Genomic DNA, 25313 nt, shown 5'->3' with positions numbered 1-25313 from the left:
GTCGCTGCGGTCCGGTCCCAGGTCGACGGGCACGTGCACCTTCCGCCGACCACTGGCGACAACATCGATGTACTGTGGAGACCTCACGCCCCACGTGTTGAGCAATTCGGCGGTACGTCCACCCGGCCTCCCGCATGCCCACTATACGCCCTCGCTCAAAGTCCGTCAACTGCACATACGGTTCACGTCCACGCTGTCGCGGCATGCTACCAGTGTTAAAGACTGCGATGGAGCTCCGTATGGCACGGCAAACTGGCTGACACTGACGGCGGCGGTGCACAAATGCTGCGCAGCTAGCGCCATTCGACGGCCAACACCGCGGTTCCTGGTGTGTCCGCTGTGCCGTGCGTGTGATCATTGCTTGTACAGCCCTCTCGCAGTGTCCGGAGCAAGTATGGTGGGTCTGACACACCGGTGTCAATGTGTTCTTTTTTCCATTTCCAGGAGTGTATTTATGTGCTGCTCCATGACTCTGCTGTCAATATCTTTATTCTTGGCTTGTGTGTAACTTCTGTGTTTTTCTTTCAGTAAATGTGGTTTTTTTTCGTATCCAGGGTGTAATTACAAAGCTAATAAAATGTTTTCTTGCCTTTAAAATAATATTTTTCATCATTAACAATTAAATTCATATTTTAAAAAATCCAGTACACTACATAGTCATACATGGTCATAAAATCCCTATAAAAAATAGAAACATTTTTCAAGAAGGTACTGCTTAGATACTTTTTTTTTGTCAGGCCCTACTGGAGTTTGATTTTAGCTGAAATAGACAATCCTTTGTGTACTTAGCTGAGACGTTTTCGCTCTCTGCGCAAACCGTAATTGTTTTTGATTTAATATTTGCGGTATACTTTGTTCATGTTGTACAATCTAAAATTATTGGCAACAAATGACAGATGGAAGACATGTATTCGGACGTGATGGTGGAAATGCCCTTCTGTTGAATGAATTTATACATGAACACCTTGGATGGACTCTATACTTGATATGGTTGACTCGTTTTTGTATGGTAAAGATTTTTTGCATGTGGCCAACCACATGCGCTAGAATATTACCCCATAAGACATGATCGATAAAGGGAACAGACCACATATTCAACTTTGATTACATCCTTGTTGCTAGCTGAAGTAATAGTATGAATAACAAATGTTGCTGAGAGCTATCTTTTACACAACTCAAGGGTGTGTACGTACCAGTTTAGCTTGTTACCTATTTGTGGTCCAAGGAATCTGGAGGTCTGCACTTCCATTAATTCTTCATTTTACATTTTCCTTTCATTTCTTCCTTAATTCTGTTTCATGTATAAAAGTGTATAACTCTATGTTGTGTCTTGTTGACATTAAGTTTCAGATCATTTGCAGTGATCCATTCCAGGGCATCTCCAAAAAATGTATACATTATACACTCCATGGGGGTGTTATGTGGTTTCTCCATCAAGATATTTGTGTCATCTGCAAAAAGTGTTTTTAGACTTGTACACACTAGGAAGTCATGGAACCCTGTGGTATTCTACAGGTCAGGTGCCTGTCAGATGAAACTGTTGCCCCTTCTGCACTGTTCAGAACTATGTTTTTCTGTCTATCATCCAGATAAGACTTTAACCTCAAACCCATTTTTCCAACTAAACCATAAAGCATTGCATTCTTAAGTAAAATCGGATGAGTCATTGTTAATACCAGCGGGTAGAAGACATGGTTTGTTGTTGCTCCATTTTTTTTTTTTTTGCTGTGATGCACTGAAGTGTTCATTTCTGGCACGCCACGCCAATGCAGGTTTATTTGCATATACAAGCTGACTTCCGAATTCTCTTTGTGTTCAACCACGTGTGCCAGAAAGGTCCGATTCGAAATTACAGATTCTAACATTCTACTGCTCATGTTGTTTTCGCATAATCTTCCATTGGTTGTGACAATATTCGTCTGTATCAAAACATTGTTTTTTTTAAAAAAAAAAAAAAGATTAACGAGTGTCACGAATAACTTTTATTCTATCGTCAGCTACAAACTTAATTTTTGCTTTCTAGAAACATTCGGCCATGGTATACTCATTTTAAAAAATCGTTCCCTAATTTTGTTACATATCTACGTGAAAAAGGTGGGCAGTATTTTTGAGGACTGCAAACGTATATTTTCGAGAAATTTTGTAAGTTCGTAGTAAATCGGGTTTTGTGATTTACAGTTACTACGTATAAGTAACATATTATGTAGTATTAGTTTTATTTTTTAACAGGAGTGTATATTGTCTGAATTTATCGTAGATTAACACAACTGTCCAAATTGTTAGTGACTATAACATTTCAAAAAAATTCAGTAAATGTTGTACTAAGTTTTTCTGTTGTCGTAATAAATGTCTCGTTTTCGATGTTAATCGCTTCAGTTCTAAGCGGTTCTGATAATACACTCCTGGAAATTGAAATAAGAACACCGTGAATTCATTGTCCCAGGAAGGGGAAACTTTATTGACACATTCCTGGGGTCAGATACATCACATGATCACACTGACAGAACCACAGGCACATAGACACAGGCAACAGAGCATGCACAATGTCGGCACTAGTACAGTGTATATCCACCTTTCGCAGCAATGCAGGCTGCTATTCTCCCATGGAGACGATCGTAGAGATGCTGGATGTAGTCCTGTGGAACGGCTTGCCATGCCATTTCCACCTGTCGCCTCAGTTGGACCAGCGTTCGTGCTGGACGTGCAGACCGCGTGAGACGACGCTTCATCCAGTCCCAAACATGCTCAATGGGGGACAGATCCGGAGATCTTGCTGGCCAGGGTAGTTGACTTACACCTTCTAGAGCACGTTGGGTGGCACGGGATACATGCGGACGTGCATTGTCCTGTTGGAACAGCAAGTTCCCTTGCCGGTCTAGGAATGGTAGAACGATGGGTTCGATGACGGTTTGGATGTACCGTGCACTATTCAGTGTCCCCTCGACGATCACCAGTGGTGTACGGCCAGTGTAGGAGATCGCTCCCCACACCATGATGCCGGGTGTTGGCCCTGTGTGCCTCGGTCGTATGCAGTCCTGATTGTGGCGCTCACCTGCACGGCGCCAAACACGCATACGACCATCACTGGCACCAAGGCAGAAGCGACTCTCATCGCTGAAGACGACACGTCTCCATTCGTCCCTCCATTCACGCCTGTCGCGACACCACTGGAGGCGGGCTGCACGATGTTGGGGCGTGAGCGGAAGACGGCCTAACGGTGTGCGGGACCGTAGCCCAGCTTCATGGAGACGGTTGCGAATGGTCGTCGCCGATACCCCAGGAGCAACAGTGTCCCTACTTTGCTGGGAAGTGGCGGTGCGGTCCCCTACGGCACTGCGTAGGATCCTACGGTCTTGGCGTGCATCCGTGCGTCGCTGCGGTCCGGTCCCAGGTCGACGGGCACGTGCACCTTCCGCCGACCACTGGCGACAACATCGATGTACTGTGGAGACCTCACGCCCCACGTGTTGAGCAATTCGGCGGTACGTCCACCCGGCCTCCCGCATGCCAACTATACGCCCTCGCTCAAAGTCCGTCAACTGCACATACGGTTCACGTCCACGCTGTCGCGGCATGCTACCAGTGTTAAAGACTGCGATGGAGCTCCGTATGCCACGGCAACCTGGCTGATACTGACGGCGGCGGTGCACAAATGCTGCGCAGCTAGCGCAATTCGACGGCCAACACCGCGGTTCCTGGTGTGTCCGCTGTGCCGTGCGTGTGATCATTGCTTGTACAGCCCTCTCGCAGTGTCCGGAGCAAGTATGGTGGGTCTGACACACCGGTGTCAATGTGTTCTTTTTTCTATTTACAGGAGTGTATTTCTTCGTCGTATTGTACTGTTCTGCGTTAAGTATGGATTCGTCAGATGCAGCACGGAATACAGATTTTACGGTTGTTGCTCGTTTTTCCTTTCCTAATACTAGTATCACTCCGATTTTTGCGAATCTCTATTAGCACTACTTAGGGCGAAAAGACCGACATACGTAAAATTTGTGTCCCGTACTTCAGTTGACCTATATAGGTCAACTGAAGTATGGAATACAAATATCATGTATGTAGGTCTTTTCACCTTCGCTAGTAATAGTATCTACGTAAAAACAGAATGCTAGTAGTAGCGGAGGCGAAAGAAGCAACACTTGTAAACTGTGTCACGTACTTCAATTGACCTATATAGGTCTACTGAAGAATATGCTACTAATGCTAATGAAAAGAATAAGTCGACGTAAGTTAAATTTGTTTCCTGTACCGCAGTTAACCTATACAGATCGACTGAAGCTTCGGATACAACTCATATATATATATATATATGTCAACAGAGGTATTCCGTGCTATCGTTACTTCCATCCCTTTCTTTTCTTTATTTTATACAGAAGTACTAACTAGGACTGCAACAAGCAATATACTTAATATTATGTTCGAAGTATTAATGGACGTGATATAATACGTCCACCATCTGTTTTCTCTCTCGTGCATTCCCTTGTTTACGAACACTCGCCTTTGCTGTTACATCTCTGTAATAAATAATCTCTGGTAAATTCTAACGTCATTGGTCAAAGCCGACGGGGTGTATCCCGTTCTTCAGAAGTCCGCAATTGATCTGCCAATATCATCAGCAACTTCTCTGATTATGATTCGGCGATCATTCGTAATTATTACTTTCACTTTTTCCACGTTTTCATCGTTTGTTGATGTGCTGGGGCGCCGATAACGTCATCTTCAAATTCTTCACGGCCAACTTGAAAACTCTTACATCACTTGTAAGCCCTTGTACTCACAGCAGACTCACGAAATGCAATATTCAAAATTTCTAAAACTTGGTTACATTTTATTCGATTCTCACTGCTAAATTTAATGAAAAATCTCAGACTTACGACATACTTTTTAAACAAATCAATAATTGCCATTCGCAAGGAAACACATGCAAGCTTGTTGAGAACTGATAACAGACTAAATCAGTGATTTCACATTGAGTTTTGTAAATTTTCCATAGCAGACAAAAAACTCCCCAAATTGATACTACTTTGGAAAATTTCCACCAAACATCTTAAACAATAGTTAAAAGGAATAGGTATATTTACCATCAGTACGACGTGTGTGTCCAGGACCATAACATTATCGTACATATAAAAAATATATACTACATAAAATAAAATTTTTAATTTGTAAATAAAAACAGATAGCCTGACCAAAAAATATAAAGCATGGTCAATGGGCGCCATATTTACTTTCTTCGTGTTTTTTCGTTGTCCTATTGGTTTACCATTGGAGGCTACAGAAACTTTAGAAATAGGTAAGAGCTATTTTGTGGGCAAGTCAACATTACCTTCCTTCAATTGGGCCAACTGGCGGCGAATCGAGGAAGTGCAGTACATACTGACGAAACTAAAATGAACTCTAACATGGACAGTAAGCGTTTCCGGACACATGTCCACATAACATATTTTCTTTCTTTGTGTGTGAGGAATGTTTCCTGAAAGGTTGGCCGTACCTTTTTGTAACACCCTGTATATCTGTGTTAAAAAGTGTGTTCGAACTAAAACTTTGTCACGTGACAACAAATCCACCCTTAAAAAAGTTCCGAGATTATTGACTGTGTCCGAAATTGACAGTCTGCTTGAGTTTTACTGGTTTTACCGCTCTGAACTGACTAAAGAATTAGTCAGAGATGATTATCGAGAGTTGACAAAGATTTCTGTGATATTTTTAAGCGGAGATACACAGAAAATTTAATATTCGACGTGCACGTGCAACACACCGAGCTCGATGAAAGACGAGGGCGAGGGAAAGGCAGCAGCCTGTCCATCGCGACATCCTACATCAAGCCATGCATTCAGTCTATTTTGGCTGTAAAACCACCCTACCAAGGCTTGCGCTTTTTGAAGTCGATGGTAGGCTTACGTAAAAATTGATAAAAGCATCTCAAAAGTAGCTTTACAATAGAAAGGCCTGTGTTTATGGTACTTTGATAAAGTTTCTGTCTTGTCACTGTTTGACAATGATGTCGACCACTAAATAAAGTCAAAAAGTTTGAAAATTTAACAAAACAGAATTTATCAGCCCATGGTAAACGTTACATTCCATCTAAGGAAGAACTTTTGTGTTCAATTCTAATGTAAGTTGACTCTTCGGTTTCTGTTTAGATGACTATTTTGTTAAGTGACTCTCTCTTTTTTTATTTTAGAGAAATAGATCTACGAATTCATTCAAGTCAGAATCAAGTCACTGTTCGATCGTCTTAAAACTGATGACAATTTTTTTCCACTAATGCTCTACTATGTTGACAAACAATGCTTTTTTCGAGAAACCAGAAAGAAGCTTTAAACGCTAAGGGCAGTGAATGATACAGCTAAAGAGCAGTCAAGTTGATACAAGACCAGTGCTTAATTTTAAAATTTTAGGTGTTGCGGCACCTAAAATTTTAAAATTAAGCACTTCCTCAAGCATAACAACCCCCCACCCACAAATAAAAATCATAAGTTTCGGTTTATGAAAACTTTTGAAAAAACTTACAATGAGAAATTTTTTTCTGAAGACTGTTCTCAGTTTTAGGTTTTTAAAACATAATTTCTTATAATCAAAACAAACGCAACAAGATTTAACATAAACAACAAGTACCGTCTGTCCCTGTATCAGTCTCACTTCGCTTCCTATTTCTGCTCGATATATCGACCCAAGTCAGTTAGTCTTCGTGACTGTTAGATCGTGTTTTCAACTGCTGCTAGTCGCAACGCTGAGTCAGTTGTATTGTAGCTGCTCGGTTAACGTGTATCCAGTGTTAAGTAATGAAACGCTTAGCGATGAATGATAGTGAAGATACGGTATAACCTCGTTAGCGCGAACTCGTATAAGACGAACGTGCGGTTAACACAAAAAAAATATTGGTCCCACCAGGAATACATTAGTTCTTATGATATATTTTGTTGGTTAACACGAATTTCGGTTAAGGCGAATTACGAACTCTGTTTCAGTTCCTAGCGTAATTAAATTTCACTGTGAACACAAACTTCCGACCTTAGAGTATCCTAAAGCGCAATTTTTTTCCGTAATGACTGTAGGAAATGTAGCTACAAAGCTAATTATACTTACTGTTGACTCGTTTTTAACGTATTGTAGGTCGGTAGCCGCGATTATCACTTCAACTATCAGCGTATGCTGTACATTGTATGACATTCAATAATGTGTGCAGCAGCATTTAGGAACGTACTCAGTGCCAGATTTGACAGGTGTTGTGTTAATTGTAGCCGTATCGAGTTGGAATACTGAATAAAAACTACAGTTACAACCGGTACCGTAGCACGCGAAAATGGCAAGGAGGAAACAGACAGCTCTAAATGTACAGTTAAAGCTTAAGATTCTAGATGAAGTGGACCGTGGTACCAAGACATCAATTGCAGAGCAGTTTGGAATACCTAAATCTACTTTATCTACGATTATTAAGAATCGAGAAAAAAATATTAATGCTGCGGCATCAGGTTCTGGAAACAAATCTAAACGACTTCGTGCCGCCAAGTATGAAGACATCGAGACGTTACTGCTAGAATGGTTCAATTATATGCGTGCATCTAACATACCTTTAACTGGCCCTGTGATTCAGTCAAAAGCAAATGATATTGGTTAAGATAGGGCACCGAACTCTTCCGTTGTTCTGCTGGTAGGTTGTATCGGTTCAAAAAGAGACATTCAATTTCGTCTGTACAAATTTGTGGTGAAGCAAATAAAGTTGATGAAGAAAGTGCGAACAGCTGGTTGCATGAATTCAACCAAGTGAGGGAAAAGTATGCATCGTGTGATGTGTTTAACATGGATGAAACTTTTTCTACAATCTTTTTGCATATCACAACCTGGGGATAAAAGGTGGTAAGTGTCACGGTGGAGCACGAAGCAAACAACGTGTGACTGTTGCACTGTGCTGTAACGCTGTTTCGAACGGGTCGCTTCAACATCCGACGTCACTGCTGGGTTTACGGACGCTATCATTACAATTGGTTGTGAAATTACAAAAAAATTTTCGTTGCCCTGAACGTCAGCGAACCATGACCGAATTTTTTCCAAGAAAGTAACGTACATAATTTGTGAGTACTTGTAATTTTACAATCACTTTATAGTGTTATAAGTCTACAATAACGTGATTGATAGTGTAGTGCATTACACATTATTGTACTGCTGTACATGTATACTTATCAAAATCTGTGTTTTTCACTTAACACGATTTTTTTTAGCACGAATTCCTGATTTTTCGGTCCCTTCGGATTCGTGTTAACGAAGTTTCACTGTATTTCATCACATCACGTTGGTCGCCCATTGTCACCTTCACCGGTCCCGGTGCAGCGGCATATTATAGTTCAAAAAATGTTCAAATGTGTGTGAAATCTTATGGGACTTAACTGCTACGGTCATCAGTCCCTAAGCTTACACACTACTTAACATAAATTATCCTAAGGACAAACACACACACCCATGCCCGAGGGAGAACTCGAACCTCCGCCGGGACCTATTATAGTTAGATTGCGATTTAATACACGTATACTATTTTAAATCTCTGGTGTGGACTTGTTCAATCGCGTTCAAAATAAATACTCAGGGAGGTGCCGGGCGAAATTTGAACCGTGTAAAACACTTCATTGTTTAATCATGGTTGAGGAGGAACAAAAGCAGTTTTTGTTACGTTGCATACAATAACACAGGAATGCTTATACTGGCCGCAGGAAGCCAACTATGAAAAAAAGTGTAAAAAATGTTTTTTACATGTTAAACAGTAAAAAAATGGGCACACTGGTGTTTTACTTATCAAATAAACATTAATTTCTAGAATCCTTCTACACTCAGTACAAATTTTCACGTCTCATGTTTTGCATCGAGTCAGCACGTGTTACCCAAACGAAATCCCAATAATATTTATTATAAGAATTATTAAAGTCAAACAGCAAAAAATTAGAGATTATAAATGTTTAATTTCGCGAAAAAATGCCACTTATGTCTTGGGATACCCTAATGGCAACAACAATCAAGCAAAAAGGGCTCTGAAAAGATAATACCGAAGTTTGGACCACAGACTAAACCGAAGACTGCACTGCGCCACTGGTTTCTGACCAACGAGAGTGAAAAAGAATTGTGTTTATTTTCGGTCGGTCCGTGATGTGTGGTTTGGTCCGCTGGTCAGCATCATCTGGTCCTATCGTCTACAGGAGCATCATCTGGTCCTACCGTCTACAGAAACTTTAGGGAGCGAATCAGATTATTCCACCAACACGAAAATAACGCCAGCAATCCAGTTACCATAAATACATAGTTACTTCTTATTTTAATGGCACGTAAAACAACACGAAAACCCACAGAGTCAATCCAGTATAAATAAAAACACAAGGCAGTAAGCAGTACCCAACCGTCCATATTCCATGCTCTACTAAGAAAATACCAGCGGCAGCTGCAGTGTAAGACATCAAGAGCACGTGAACGCCCTAACTTTCGACACCTTGCGAATTTACTGGTTATTTTTCTTTGAATGCTGTTAAACGTAAAACAGATGCTGCAATCTGAAAGATACAGCACTTAAATCTACCGCGCTACTGCTCCTCTAGACCCTGTGGAACTTGGCGTCTGGGTTTCGAGCACACATTCAGTTGTGCACGTTTTAAGGATCTTTTGGTCATGCGCACATTGCGTGACGTAATTGCCTTACGAACCAAATACATACGGATTTGATAAACAACGCGCACGGTTCACGATGTACATAGCTAGCCCTTGCCACTCAACTAGAAGTTTAATTCAGTGCCATCACATGGTAGCACCCTGCGGCAGACTTTTATCCCCATTCGCTCGGCATAAATCCTGTTAGATGTAGCACACTCCTCTGAAACGTTAATTCACTCACTATTTAATAAAATTAGATCAGACGTCAGTACATATTAAAGTTGTACTGATAGTAAACCTATTTTGTGAGTTTCTGAATTAGTTATAGAATATTAAGTTATGAATTTTATCATACAATAATACATTTGAGGCGGTGAAAATCATAAGGATCTAAAGCACATCACCGTCAATTGTGAGACTATAGCATTTATTTAACCTTCTGAAATCTGTTAATTTTATGGTGAGTGAGGTTTATCTGTACTGTAGGCCCATACTATATATATGAAAATTCATGAAAAGCTGTATCATCGTTTTCTCGGATATTTACTTAATCTTGGGATGGATCGCAGTGTGCTTTATGCCCTTGTGGATCTCAGTGCTTCATTTGTATTCCAGTCAAGTGACCATATTGTAGACATTTCTACTGAGTTTAATCATTTCCACAAACGGCAGTTGGTTGTTTACTGTGCGGGAATCGGCTTTCATGTGTAGTTTAACACAAAGTATGTTGGATCTATTTCAAATGCGAACATGAAGGAAAGTTGTGAGGACGCGTCGTGGGTCGTGCTTGGGTAGCTCAGTCGGTAGAGCACTTGCCCGCGAAAGGCAAAGGTCCCGGAATGTCTCATATTCAGCCTGGAAGTAAATTCATGAACTGTACATCTGTTATGACCCTTGTACATTTGTCCCAAAAAATAAATAAATAAAATAAAATAAAATAAATAAAAAAATAAAAAATGGAAAAGCACGAAAACTCCCACTTTACACATTATTTCGTTATTGCCCAGAAGTGTATTTAGTTATGTACAAAACAACAAAATTCCACAAAAACAATTCTTTCTTTCGTCAGATAAGCTATTCATCTTATTATTATTATTATTATTATTATTATTACTGTTATTATTATTGGCAGTGGCTGTAGTTGCATAAAGTTGTTGATAAGCAACTGTTTTACAGCAGATGCTAATAATTTAACACTCCCAGATATATCTGAATCTAAAAATTTGTGAACACCCATAATGTATACTCACGAGCCGCCATTGGCACTTCCTGATCTCACTCAATAAGCAGTGCACGAATGGCATCATATGGTACTGCGTGATTTCGTCATAATCGCATTTATTCTAAAAATAAAATGAAAATCCCTTATTTGAACCTTTTTAGACAGGATTGAAACTCTGATTCGCCTCAAGTGAAGTACCTAGAAACAGAAGAAATTCAGAAGCTTACCAGAAAACTGTGGTTCAGCTTCCCATGCCATCTTTTCCAATTCATTTACCCTAAAAATCACAGCAATTGAGTGATTATTTCAGAGAAAGAGCTTCACGAATTGAACAGGTCAATAATCCGTTGTTCCACCTCGGCCCTTACGCAAGCAGTTCCTCGGCTTGGCATTGATCAGTAGAGTTGTTGGATGTCCATCTGAGGAATACTGTGCAAAATTCTGTCCAATTAGTGCATAGATGATCAGAAATCAGAGTTAGTTGGAGGGTCCTGTCCATAATTCTACGAACGTTCTCGACTGACGAGAGATCCGACGACCTTGCTGACCAATGTGGAGTTTGGCAAGTACGAAGCCAAGCAGTAGAAACTCTCACCGAGTGAGGGTAGACATTATCTTGTTGAAATGTTAACCCAGGATGGCTTGCCATGAAGAGCAATACAATGGGGCATACTGCCGTGCTGTAAGGGTGCTGTGGATGAGGCGACAGTCAGGTTGACAGCAGTGGGATATCAATTTGACTGTTGCCTGCCAAAAGGCCTGACAACCTGGAGTGACGGTCTGGGATGCCGTTTCTTTCCTAGCAGGTCATCATATGCAGCACCCTTACAGCCCAGCGGTATGTCGATGCTATTCAACGTCTTGTTTTGTTGCCCTTCATGGCAAGCCATTCTGGATTTACATTTCAACAAGATAACGCCCACCCACCCACAGTGACTGTTTCTTGCACTTGTCTTCATGTTTGCCAAACCCTACTTTGGCCAGCAAGATCAACGAATCTCTCACGAATTAAGAATGTTTGGAGGATTATGGGCAGAGACCTCCAACCATCTCAGGATTTTGACAAGCTGACGTACCAATTGGACAAAATTTGACACAATATTTCCCAGTAGGAAATCCAACAAATATATTAACCAATACCAAGCTGAATAACTGCTTGCATAAGCGCTAAGGTGGACCAATGGGTTACTGATTTTCTCGATTTGTGAAGCTCTTCTTCTTGAAATCATCCATTTCTTCTGAAATTATAATCATCTGTTTATCTGTAAATGCACATCACATCTACCAACTTCCATCCCATTCGGATAAGTCCTCCATGGTGCATTTTTTCCCCCTTAGAGTGTATGTTACATACGTAACTACTTTACTGCGAATGTTGTTTCTTAATCATGGTGCACGTCTACTTCACATTTAACATTTATTGAGCCCAGAAATTTTGAAGTCTCTATTTAATGATAACTGCTCAAGTTTTAGAGCGTTGCTCAAATGAATGTTTTCTGGTACAATTTTAAATATTGTCAGCCAGTGGTGTTAGTTGGAGTGAGATCACATTAGTTATTCTCATCTCTATTTCAGAGCAAGAGAGTTCCCACTTTACATTGGTCTTATACTTGGCAGCAGTTGGGAGGTGCACACTTGCTGACGATGCTGCACTGGTTGAACTGGGTCAGTTTCTCACACCTGGTGCCTGACTCAATCCAAGGACGTTTGGTGTTCCAAATTGGAATCAGATTCAAAGATTTGGTAGTGAAATCTGAGTCGGTAAAAATAAAAAATTAAATAAATAAATTTATTTCAACCCAACAAACCGTCAGGCACAAACTGGCATGTTTCAAAAGCCGTCAAGCGCCGAAGCCAGACAGCATCACACTGCGTCAGATTAGTTGCCAGCTTGGCCCCTGTGACTACACAATGTTCTGACTCCATCACTTGCAGCGTGACCTGCAGAGGGCCTTCGTATACACCAGCCATTGTACAGAGGGTGTGTAAATCAGCAAAAGTCACTCATACCACGACCTTTTGCTGCATCCACTAGTGTCAGGGACAGCCAATCAGGAAGAACTGTATCTCCATCATGCAGGTATATGACGACCATGGCAGTTACAACACAGCCAGCCAAGACAGGAAGTCTGCTCCAGATCCAGCACCGCTGACCACACCACACACCGCCTTCGCCGCCAAAGGACTTTGGAACTGGCTCGCAGGGCTGTTGGTATTCTGTCAGTCACTTGGCAAGACAGTACAGACTGTGAACTCATATAGACTGTAACTTAAGTGTTATCTGTCCAATGTGCTCCGCGCAAGGAGAGCGACGACTTACACATTTGATACACTACTAGTACTGAACGAGCTCTGACTGTGAAAGCCTTCCTTTTGTTGTTCCAAGTAATTACATTTCAGTTATGAACTTATTTCACTGTTAGGAAAGAATTACAAAGTTGATTACTTGTTTATTTTGATGGTCAATGAAGAACTTTTAGTTTGAATTCTTTGTGTTCTTAAAGATAGAAGATGAACTACATGCTCGTGTGTTTCTTGTAGAAGTGTTCAAGGCAGGGCCGGCGCAAGCCACGTGCGAAACGTGCGGCCGCACGGGGCGGCAAATCTGCCGCCACCCCCACTTTTTTTGAGGGGATTCGAAACCAAACCTTGGAGGGAGCGGCTTCGGGAACTGTGGCATGGCGCCTCGACTACCTACCGGCTGACCTCGTTGAACAAGGGGAGGGAGGACTAATTTCTTCCTTGCCACCGTCGTGTTTATGCCGGAGGAACAGGGAGGGGGAAGCAGTCTGGCGTTCTGTGGCGTACACACCAGTATTCTTATGAGTGGAGCGCTGACAGCCTGTTACGCGCAGTGCGTTTACTCACAACTAATTTTGCAGAATACGAAATCTAATTTGGAAATTCGAATGCAATGTTCGATACTGCGGTTACATGCTAAGCCTGAAGCAAATATGCTAAGCCCTTCAATATCAGTTTCCGAGTGTTTTATTCTTCCCGCATTATGGAAAAAATTGGTTGTCGACGTATTTTTGAAAATTTTTGCTATCCGTTTCTGGGTGATAGTCGGACGTTTTGGTTTTTGAGCCATGAAACACCTGTCTCCGCCTGCATGAGCAATAATTAAACTCTGACCGGCACTTTTGTTTGACAATACTACTCGCACACTATCACTTTGCCAGCATTTATTTACTGTATAATGCGTGTGAATCCATGTTTCATCTTAGTAAACTACTGGTCGCTTTGATTTTGATGAAAACCTGAGAAAGTATGGTCTTTTAGCAACAATGCCCTCTCGCCCACACAAAACAAAATGGGTCAAATGTCTCTGAGCACTATAAGACTTAACATCTGAGGTCATCAGTCCCCTAGAACTTAGAATTACTTAAAGCTAACTAACCTAAGACATCACACACAGACATGCCCGAGGCAGGATTCGAATCCGGCGACGAAGTAAGAAGCCAATACACTTTACCTATGAAGGAGGGGAATGTGAGAATAGATGACCCAACAAAACGTTACAAGATTGAATTCTACTATTATCTTTTAGATATAGTAATCTCATCTTTGGATGAGAGATTCAATCAACTGAAATCGCATTGTGATTGTTTTGATTTTCTCTACGACATCGGTGAGTTGAAGAATGCACCTCCTGGCAGCCTGGATACAAAGTGTAGAAACCTCACAGCGATGTTGCAAGATCAGGAGTCAAGCGACATTGATGCACTGGAGTTGAGGGAAGAACTAAAAGTGCTTTCAACATCGTAGAAACCTGGAATAGGTCCAAAAGAGACTCTGAAGTTTATAGGAAGACATAATTTTTTCCCTAATGTTAACATTGCTCTGAGAATGCTCCTAACACTCCTAGTGACAGTTATGAGTGGAGAGACGGGTTTCTCAAAACTGAAATTGATAAAGACATGTCTCCGATCAACGATGAGCCAAACTTGTTTGAACGATCTTGCAACAATATCGATTGAGCACGAGCTTGCAGAGGACTTAAATTACACAGATCGTGTGAAAGAGATTGCACAAGCAAATGCCAGGAAGGTTCGATTTCTCTAGTATTTTTTTAAATGTTTGTATTATGATCAGTGTCTCGGTTATTTACTGTGTTGTTTCATATTTTTTCAACATTAAATAGTTATTTTAAATATTATTGTTCAAACCAAATTATCGTTAAATTTTAAATATATTTTGTTTTCCGTTGAATACATTATTTGTTCACAACCACTGAAAACTGTTTATTTACGTTAACTGTAAGTTCATGCTGCGCGGGATTAGCCGAGCGATCTATGGCACTGCAGTCATGGACTGTGCGGTTGATCCTGACGGAGGTTCGAGTCCTCCCTTGGGCATGAGTGTGTGTGTTTGTCCTTAGGATAATTTACGTTAAGTAGTATGTACGCTTAGGGACTGATGACCTTAGCAGTTAAGTCCCATAAGATTTCACACACATTTGAACATTTTTGTAAATTTACAAGGATTATTAAAATTAGCTAGATTTCTTCAATCAGGTTTGACTCCATTTTTGAGCTGGTGCCCAGCGACTGTCTTGGACAAATCTGTAGAGAATGTCACCAACCAGTCGCAATTTTTATTATTATTTTACAGATCTACATTGATTTCGGGACAGTGTGGCTATTCTCAATGCTTTGAGTTATGTTTACATCTATACCGTCATGCTGAACGTAACTGACAACAGAACGTTTTAAATGTAAGCACATATTAAAAGCTTTGAGAGAGGCCACTCAGTGGCCGAAACCTAGGTAGATCTGAAAATTAAAAACAAAAATTGCTATTGATTGCTGACATTTCCTACAGATTTGTTTAAATAAAACTCCACAAATGATCAGTAAAAAAAAAAGAAAAGAAAAAGAAACGGGGGAGGGGGGGGGGCTGCAATTTAGCAGCTCGCACGCACGGGGCGGCACTTGGGCTTGCGCCGGCCCTGGTTCAAGGTTCACGACACTTCACAAATAACGCAGTGCTCCACTTCCTAACTACATTCCTTGATTCATTGTTTTCTTAACAATAGCTGTATGAGAGCTGGAAGTATCAGTTTAATGTCCAAAGACACGACGTCCACAACCAGGTATTAAAATCCTAGTGATTAACTGCCGAAGGGTTTGCAACAAAAGGCCAGAATTTGAAGCACTCCTAAAAAGCACTGAAGCTCACATAACACTAGCTATAGAAAGCAGGTTAAAATCCAGAGTTGAGAACAGTGAGATTTATGGAAAAAATTTAAGAGTAGATTGAAAGAACAGGTAAACGGGAAATGGAAGTTGCATATTTGTTGCAGAAGGTAAGAAACTCAGATCTACCAAGATAGAAACTGATGGTGCATGCAATATTGTTTGGGCAAGACTGAGTATCATTGGTCCTTCTCTGTATATGTTCAATATCCCCTTTTAGTCCTGTTTGGTATGGGTCCCAAACACTTTAGCAATATTCTGCAATGAATCACATGAGTGGTTTGGGTCCTTCTGTCAACCACGAGACTCGCCTCCTGATGTGACAGAAACCTTTACATAAAACCTCCGAATAAGGGCAAGAGGATGAGAAGAACTATACCAAAAATTTGGAAGAATAGTTGACCATGCAGTAGATAGTTATGTCCCCAATAGAATGGTTCATGATCAGAGGTACTTTCCATAGTATAAAGTCACTGTAAAGAAATGAAGACCACTGCATAAAAGGTATAAAACAAAATTTAGGGCTATAGATAGAGAGATGCTGAATAAAATGTATTTGGATGTCAAGAGAACAATGTGTAAGGCCTTCAGTGACTACCACAGCAGAAAATGCTGTCGAAAAAACTTTCACAAAACCCAAACAAATTATGGTCATGTGTAAAGGTTGTTAATGGCACCAAAGTTAGTGCCCAGTCACTCATGGACGAGACAGGAACTGAAATTTAGGCTATCGAAGCAAAAGTAGAAATGTTCCTTTATGAAGAAAACCCAGGATTATTGTCCCAGTTTAATTTTTTGTAAGGCTGCAAAGATGAGTGAAACAGATGTTATTGTCATTGAGAAACAGCTCAAATCACTAAAACTGAAGAAGGCTCTAGGACCCGTTGGAATCACTATCAGATTCTATACTAAATTTGCAGCTGAGTTAGCCCCTCTTTTAACCACACTGTACTGTAGATGCCTCAAACAAAAACCCATGCCTAGTAGGCTAACAAACAGTCTTCTAGAGAGACTGTTTAAAAATCACTCATGTGACTCATTGCAGAATATTGCTAAATTGTGTGGGACCCATAAGAAACAGGACTAAAAGGGGATATTGAATATATACAGAGAAGGGCGGCATGAATCAGGAATGGTCACATGTTTGTTTGACCCATGCGAGTGGGTCACTGAACTTTTGGAATAATGAACTGGTAGACTCTTGGAGATAGTAAGTATCATGAGAAAGTCTACTAACAAAAGCGACCAACCTTAAATGACGACTCTAGGAACATATTACAACTCTGTACACATCCCTCACATAGGGATCGTGAGGATAAGATTAGAATAATTGCCAGCATGCACAGAGGCATGTTAACAATCATTCTTCCCATGCTCCACATGTGAATGGAATGAGAAGAAACCCTAATACCTAGAACAATGCTGTGTAGTCTCTATTCACTCCATTGTCATTTGCAGAGCATAGTTGCAGATGCAAGTGTAGATCTAGATGTAGATGTAGTTGGAAGAAAGCACAAGTCACACCCATCTACAAGAGGGGTAGCAGAAGTGACCCACAAAACTACCGTCCAGAACTCTTGACATTCATTTATTGTAGAATCTTAGAACTAATTCTGAGCTTAACCATAAGGAGTTATCTTGAACAGTATCACCTTCTCCAGGCCAACTAGAATATTTTCCGAAAACAACGATCACGTGAAACCTAACTTGCACTTTTCGCAAGTGACATACAGAAAGCCATGCACAAGGCAAGCATTTACATTCAGTATTTCTCGATTTCCGAAGAGCATTTGATTTGGTACCACATCTACACTCATTATCAAAAGTATGATTGTATGGTGTATCAAACAAAATTTTTAACTGGATTGAGGACTTTTTTTTCCGAAGTCGGTCGTTGTAATTACCGTGCCAGTTGTTCAGCGGTTGCAAAGAGATGACTAAGTACGAGCACAAGGAAAGGGGATATTGTGTTCCGGCTGAAAAACAAAAATATTCCGGAAAATATAAGCCAGACTTGTCTTGCAGCTCTTTAATTTACATAAGTCACGCGACAGAATGTACAAATTTGACTTTGTTGCATGTGAATGTGGTCTCACGGTTTCGCGTTTACTTACATATCACTGTCAGCATAAACCGACAGAATTAAATTTGCGCCAAGGTTACAAGCTATGTGGGGGAAACAAAACAAAACGTTCAAGATAACAGACACTGAAAGGCATGAAGCAATTGACAGCATCCCCCTTCAGCGTGGGCGCACTGTATGTGTCACGCTGAAAAGTTTCAGAAATAAGACTCACAGGGAGATGAAGGTGGGATAAAAGCCTTGAACGTATCATCCTAATTTTACAGTCAGATGGTTCGGACAGTATTACGGTGTAGACTTTGTTTCAAAGTAATGATCTTTCTTGATTTTAAAAGACTTTTGGTTTAAAAACGTTTTTGTCACCATATCAATTGCATGCACTGTACACGAGAACTTCCTAGCTTTTATTGGTTGGGAATATGTAGCATGTGAAGCATTCAGAAGCTAATGTTCAAAACATTGCCCAAGGAGAAGTTAAGCTTTTCTCATCCTGTTGTATCACTTGCGAGAACGCGGCTGGATAAATTCGTCAAAAATTCCAGCGTAGTTTCATGATACGAATTGGAAAAGGTTACCTATCGAAATATCGGTGGTTTTCGACGTTATCGGTCAGCATTCCGTCGAGTTATTCACAGAAGATGGTTAATTGTTAGTTTGTTCAATGGATCATAAATGCGTTCTCCCACTGTAACGTCGAACGAGTTAATTCAAACTCATAATGCCTGTTGACACCGAAAAATATAGCATACTGACAATTTTTACGATAGTCTTTTGCACTAGTGTTTACTACCAGTAATTCTTTTTTTGGTTTACACTGAACAGCAGTAGAACACACCGGCATTATTCACATTTTAAAAAATGGTATGGAGTAGAAGCAGTTGTCAAACAAACATAATGATTTCAGATTGAGTTTGAAGTTTGTTTTGTTACGTATCAAATGGCTCTGGGGAGTTAACATCTGTGGTCATCAGTCCCCGTTACGTATTACATTTTTACTTATAACACAGTCCAAATCGCAATAAATGGCAATTATTGCAACTATTTTCGATTATCTTGTCGTTAGACAATCGTCGTTTAGGGAAAAATTGCTCTTGACGTCTCCACAAAACTGTATCAGCTGTTCTCGCCTGCCGACGTCACTTTGACAATTGCTGTGGTGCGGTGGACACAAACTCAAGACTCAAAAGTAATATTTCTCTCATGTAGACGAAAGATCTATATCGCTTTTAAAATGTATTATTCCCTCATAGATATGAACGTATAGTACGGTGTACCTAAGGCAAATGAACATGATTGTTGTCAGCAGCAACACGGTTCGGCAACACGGACTTCATTTGCCCGCTCTCTACCGCCACGCATGCGCAAACCCCATCCCACGCGCCTCTATTGTGTTTTCATCCTACATAACAGTCAAGGCATGATCAGTGGGTATACATTTTAGGTATAGTTTCGCACACCTTTCGTGCAGCCTCATGTTGCACATCACACATGTTGTTGTTGTTGTGGTCTTCAGTCCTGAGACTGGTTTGATGCAGCTCTCCATGCTAATCTATCCTGTGCAAGCTCCTTCTTCTCCCAGTACCTACTGCAACCTACATCCTTCTGAATCTGCTTAGTGTATTCATCTCTTGGTCTCCCTCTACGATTTTTACCCTCCACGCTGCCCTCCAATCCTAAATTTGTGATCCCTTGATGCCTCAGGACATGCCCTACCAACTGATCCCTTCTTCTAGTCATAGTGCTCAGAGCCATTTGAACCTTCTTCTAGTCAAGTTGTGCCACAAACTTCTCTTCTCCCCAATCCTATTCAATACCTTCTCATTAGTTACGTGATCTACCCATCTAATCTTCAACATTCTTCTGTAGCACCACATTTCGAAAGCTTCTATTCTCTTCTTGCCCAAACTATTTATTGTCCATGTTTCACTTCCATACATGGCTACACTCCATACAAATACTTTCAGAAACGACTTCCTGACACTTTAATCTATACTCGATGTTAACAAATTTCTCTTCTTCAGAAACGCTTTCCTTGCCATTGCTAGTCTACATTTTATATCCTCTCTACTTCGACCATCATCAGTTATTTTGCTCCCCAAATAGCAAAAATCCTTTACTACTTTAAGTGACTCATTTCCTAATCTAATTCCCTCAGCATCACCCGACTTAATTCGACTACATTTCATTATGCTCGTTTTGCTTTTGTTGATGTTCATCTTATATCCTCCTTCCAAGACACTGTCCATTCCGTTCAACTGCTCTTCCAAGTCCTTTGCTGTCTCTGACAGAATTACAATGTCATCAGTGAACCTCAAAGTTTTTATTTCTTCTCCATGGATTTTAATACCTACTCTGATTTTTTTCTTTTGTTTCCTTTACTGCTTGCTCAATATACAGATTGAATAACATCGGAGATAGGCTACAACCCTGTCTCTCTCCCTTCCCAACCACTGCTTCCCTTTCATACCCCTCAACTCTAATAACTGCCATCTGGTGTCTGTACAAATTGTAAATAGCGTTTTTCTCCCTGTATTTTACCCCTGTCACCTTTAGAATTTGAAAGAGAGTATTCCAGTCAACATTGTCAAAAGCTTTAGCTAAGGCTACAAATGATAGAAACGTAGGTTTGCCTTTCCTTAATCTTTCTTCTAAGATAAGTCGTAAGGTCAGTATTGCTTCACATGTTCCAACATTACTACAGAATCCAAACTGATCTTCCCCGAGGTCGGCTTCTACCAGTTTTTCCATTCGTCTGTAAATAATTCGTGTTAGTATTTTGCAGCTGTGACTTATTAAACTGATAGTTCGGTAATTTTGACATCTGTCAACACCTGCTTTCTTTGGGATTGGAATTATTATATTCTTCTTGAAGTCTGAGGGTATTTCCCCTGTCTCGTACATCTTGCTCACCAGATGGTAGAGTTTTGTCAGGACTGGCTCTCCCAAGGCCGTCAGAAGTTCTAATGGAATGTTGTCTACTCCCGGGGCCTTGTTTCGACTCAGGTCTTTCAGTGATCTGTCAAACTCTTCACGCAGTATCGTATCTCCCACTTCATCTTCATCTACATCGTCTCCCATTTCCAAAATATTGTCCTTAAGTACATCACCCTTGTATAGACCCTCTATATACTCCTTCCACCTTTCTGCTTTCCCCTCTTTGCTTAGAACTGGGTTTCCATCTGAGCTCTTGATATTCATACAAGTGGCTCTCTTTTCTCCAAGGGTCTCTTTAATTTTCCTGTAGGCTGTGTCTATCTTACCCCTAGTGAGATAAGCCTCTACATCCTTACATTTGTCCTCTAGCCTTTTTGCACTTCCTGTCCATCTCATTTTTGAGACTTTTGTATTCCTTTTTGCCTGCTTCATTTACCGCATTTTTATATTTTCTCCTTTCATCACATAAATTCAATATTTCTTCTGTTACCCAAGGATTTCTACTAGCCCTCGTCTTTTTACCTACTTGATCCTCTGCTGCCTTCACTACTTCATCCCTCAGAGCTACCCATTCGTCTTCTACTGTATTTCTTTCCCCCATTCCTGTCAATTGTTCCCTTATGCTGTCGCTGAAACTCTGTACAACCTCTAGTTTAGTAAGTTTATCCAGGTCCCATCTCCTTAAATTCCCACCTTTTGGCAATTTCTTCAATTTTAATCTACAGTTCATAACCAACAGATTGTGGGCAGAGTCCACATTTGCCCCTGGAAATGTCCTACAATTTAAAACCTGGTTCCTAAATCTCTGTCTTACCATTATATAATCTATGTGATACCTTTTAGTATCTCCAGGATTCTTCCATGTATACAACCTTCTTTTATGATTCTTGAACCAGGTGTTAGCTATGATTAAGTTATGCTCTGTGCAAAATTCTGACAGATGGCTTCCTCTTTCATTTCTTAGCCCAATCCATATTCACCTACTATGTTTCACTCTCTCCCTTTTCCTACTGTCGAATTCCAGTCACCCATGACTATTAAATTTTCATCTCCCTTCACTACCCGAATAATTTCTTTTATCTCATCATACATTTCTTCAATTTCTTCATCATCTGCAGAGCTAGTTGGCATATAAACTTGTACTACTGTAGTAGGCATGGGCTTCGTGTCTATCTTGGCCACTATAATACGTTCACTATGCTGTTTGTAGTAGCTTACCCGCACTCCTCTTTTTTTTATACATTATTAAACCTACTCCTGCATTACTCCTATTTGATTTTGTATTTATAACCCTGTATTCACCTGACCGAAAGTCTAGTTCCTACTGCCACCGAATTTCACTAATTCCCAATATTAGTAACTTTAACCTATCCATTTTCCTTTTTAAATTTTCTAACCTACCTGCCCGATTAAGGGATCTGACATTCCACGCTCCAATCCATAGAATGCCAGTTTTCTTTCTCCTGACGACATCCTCTTGAGTAGTCCCCGCCCGGAGATCCGAATGGGGGACTAATTTACCTCCGGAATATTTTACCCAAGAGGACGCCATCATCATTTAACCATACAGTAAAGCTGCATGCCCTCGGGAAAAATTACAGCTGTAGTTTCCCCTTGCTTTCAGCTGTTTGCAGTACCACAACAGCAAGGCCGTTTTGGTTAATGTTACAAGGCCAGCTCAGTCAATCATCCAGACTGTTGCCCCTGCAACTACTGAAAAGGCTGCTGCCCCTCTTCAGGAACCACACGTTTGTCTGGCCTCTCAACAGATACCCCTCCGTTGTGGTTGCACCTACGGTATGGCTATCTGTATCGTTGAGGCGCGCAAGCCTCCCCACCAACGACAAGCTCCATGGTTCATGGGGGGGGGGGGGGGGGGGGAGGGGCACTTCACAATTCCTTTTACAACCCATTTCTAACACTTACTACATGATGTGTTTGTGAGGTTGTGTCATAGCACTTTTCAGTGGGCGCCATCTTGACGTCTTGACTGTCGAAAGAAGCTGCAGAAATATTCGGTAAGATTGCGATAAGATTTCAAAGTTTGTAATTATTGGTAACAGGTGCATTTGACAAAATGAAAGAGCATATTATCCCATGACTATATCAGCTAGTCACAGTTTCAATCAGTCTACTGATACAAATACCTGGGTATAATAACTGGTAGGGATATGAAATGGGACAATTAACATTGGCTCTCATGCACGTAAAACAAGTGGCAGACTGTAGTATCTTGGCAAGATACTAGAGAAGTGATATGTCATCAAAGGAGACTGCATACAAAGTACCTGTGGGGCCTATCACAGAATATTTATCAATTGTGTGGGACCCACATAAAATAGGAATGACAGCAGATATTGAAGTTTCAAAAAGGGCAGCACTAATGGTCACAGGTTTGTTTGACCTATGGGAGAGAGTGACAGAAATGCTGAAAGAACTGAACTGGCAGACACTAACTGCCCCATGAAAACCTACTTGGAGTCTTTGTGGAAGCAACTTTAAGTGAAGAATCTAGGAATATACAGGGTGATTCAAAAAGAATACCACAACTTTAGGAATTTAAAACTCTGCAACGACAAAAGGCAGAGCTAAGCACTATCTGTCGGCGAATTAAGGGAGCTATAAAGTTTCATTTAGTTGTACATTTGTTCGCTTGAGGTGCTGTTGACTAGGCGTCAGCGTCAGTTGATGCTAAGATGGCGACCGCTCAACAGAAAGCTGTTTGTGTTTAGTGATGAAGCAACTTTCCACACTAACGGGAAAGTCAACCGTCACAATGTCTGTATATGGGGCACTGAGAATCTGCGGGAAACAACTCAGTATGAACGTGACTTGCCTAAGGTGAACGTTTTCTGTGCCATTTCAGCCAATAAAGTTTTTGGTCCCTTTTTCTTCGAAGGTGCTACTGTAACTGGACTACAGTATCTGGAGATGTTAGAGAATTGGCTGTTCCCTCAGCTCGAACAAGAAGCACAACAATTCATATTTCAGCAGGATGGAGCGCCACCACATTGGCACTTATCTGTCCGTAACTACCTGAACGTCAACTACCTGAGGCGATGGATCGGCCGCCAGGCAGCCCGTGACAGAGCACTTCATCACTGGCCTCCAAGAAGCCCTGATCTTACCCCCTGTGATTTTTTCTTATGGGGGTATGTTAAGGATATGGTGTTTCGGCCACCTCTCCCAGCCACCATTGATGATTTGAAATGAGAAATAACAGCAGCTATCCAAACTGTTACGCCTGATATGCTACAGAGAGTGTGGAACGAGTTGGAGTATCGGGTTGATATTGCTCGAGTGTCTGGAGGGGGCCATATTGAACATCTCTGAACTTGTTTTTGAGTGAAAAAAAACCTTTTTAAATACTCTTTGTAATGATGTATAACAGAAGGTTATATTATGTTTCTTTCATTAAATACACATTTTTAAAGTTGTGGTATTCTTTTTGAATCACCCTGTATTATAGCCCCTACATAAAGCTATTCTGGGGATTGAGAGGACAAATTTAGCCTTACTACAGCACGCAAAGAGGCATTCAAGCAATCATTTTTCCCGTATTCCATATGTAAATGGAGCAGGAAAAAGGCCTAATAAATGGTACAATATGACATACCCTTGCCATGTACTTCACAGTGGTTTGCAGAATATAGACGTACATTTATACAGTCAAATACCTTGGAATGTTCACAAGAAATTCCACCTGGAGACTTTTACGGTTTAAAGATTCTACAGAGTCAATAACAAATGATAAAATGACCTGTTTAGGTTATAACCCTTGTATACACCAAAAATTGAGGATATTGTTTTTCTTCAGGTGGTTAACATGCCTCTAAACATAAACATTCCAGGATTTTTGAAATAATTATCAACAGGGAGATTCATGGGTAATAAGAATCCTCTGTTTTTTCGACTTTTTTGAAAGTAGTTTAACAGTAGCATATTTGAGTCTGTTCGGGACATTTCATTGTTTAAATGGCTTGTTGAATTTGTGAGAGGGAAGTTTGCATTTAAACTTGAAGCAGTGTTTCAGTACGCTGACTGATAAGGCCCAGTAAAGTTTTTATTTGTCATTGATCTAAGTAGCCTCTCAGTCACCCCCCCCCCCTTTTTTTTTTTTTTTTTATATATAAATACATATACAGGAGACACACATATCTGGCCAAATTTTGTCTGTACAATCTTTTACAGAAGTTTCATAGTTTTCTCTAAGTATCGTTTGCAACTGATCTGATGAGCTATG

This window comes from Schistocerca nitens, chromosome 1 (genome assembly GCF_023898315.1).
Source record: "Schistocerca nitens isolate TAMUIC-IGC-003100 chromosome 1, iqSchNite1.1, whole genome shotgun sequence".
Taxonomy (NCBI): Eukaryota; Metazoa; Arthropoda; class Insecta; order Orthoptera; family Acrididae; genus Schistocerca; species Schistocerca nitens.
Note: the sequence above shows the minus strand (reverse complement) of the source record.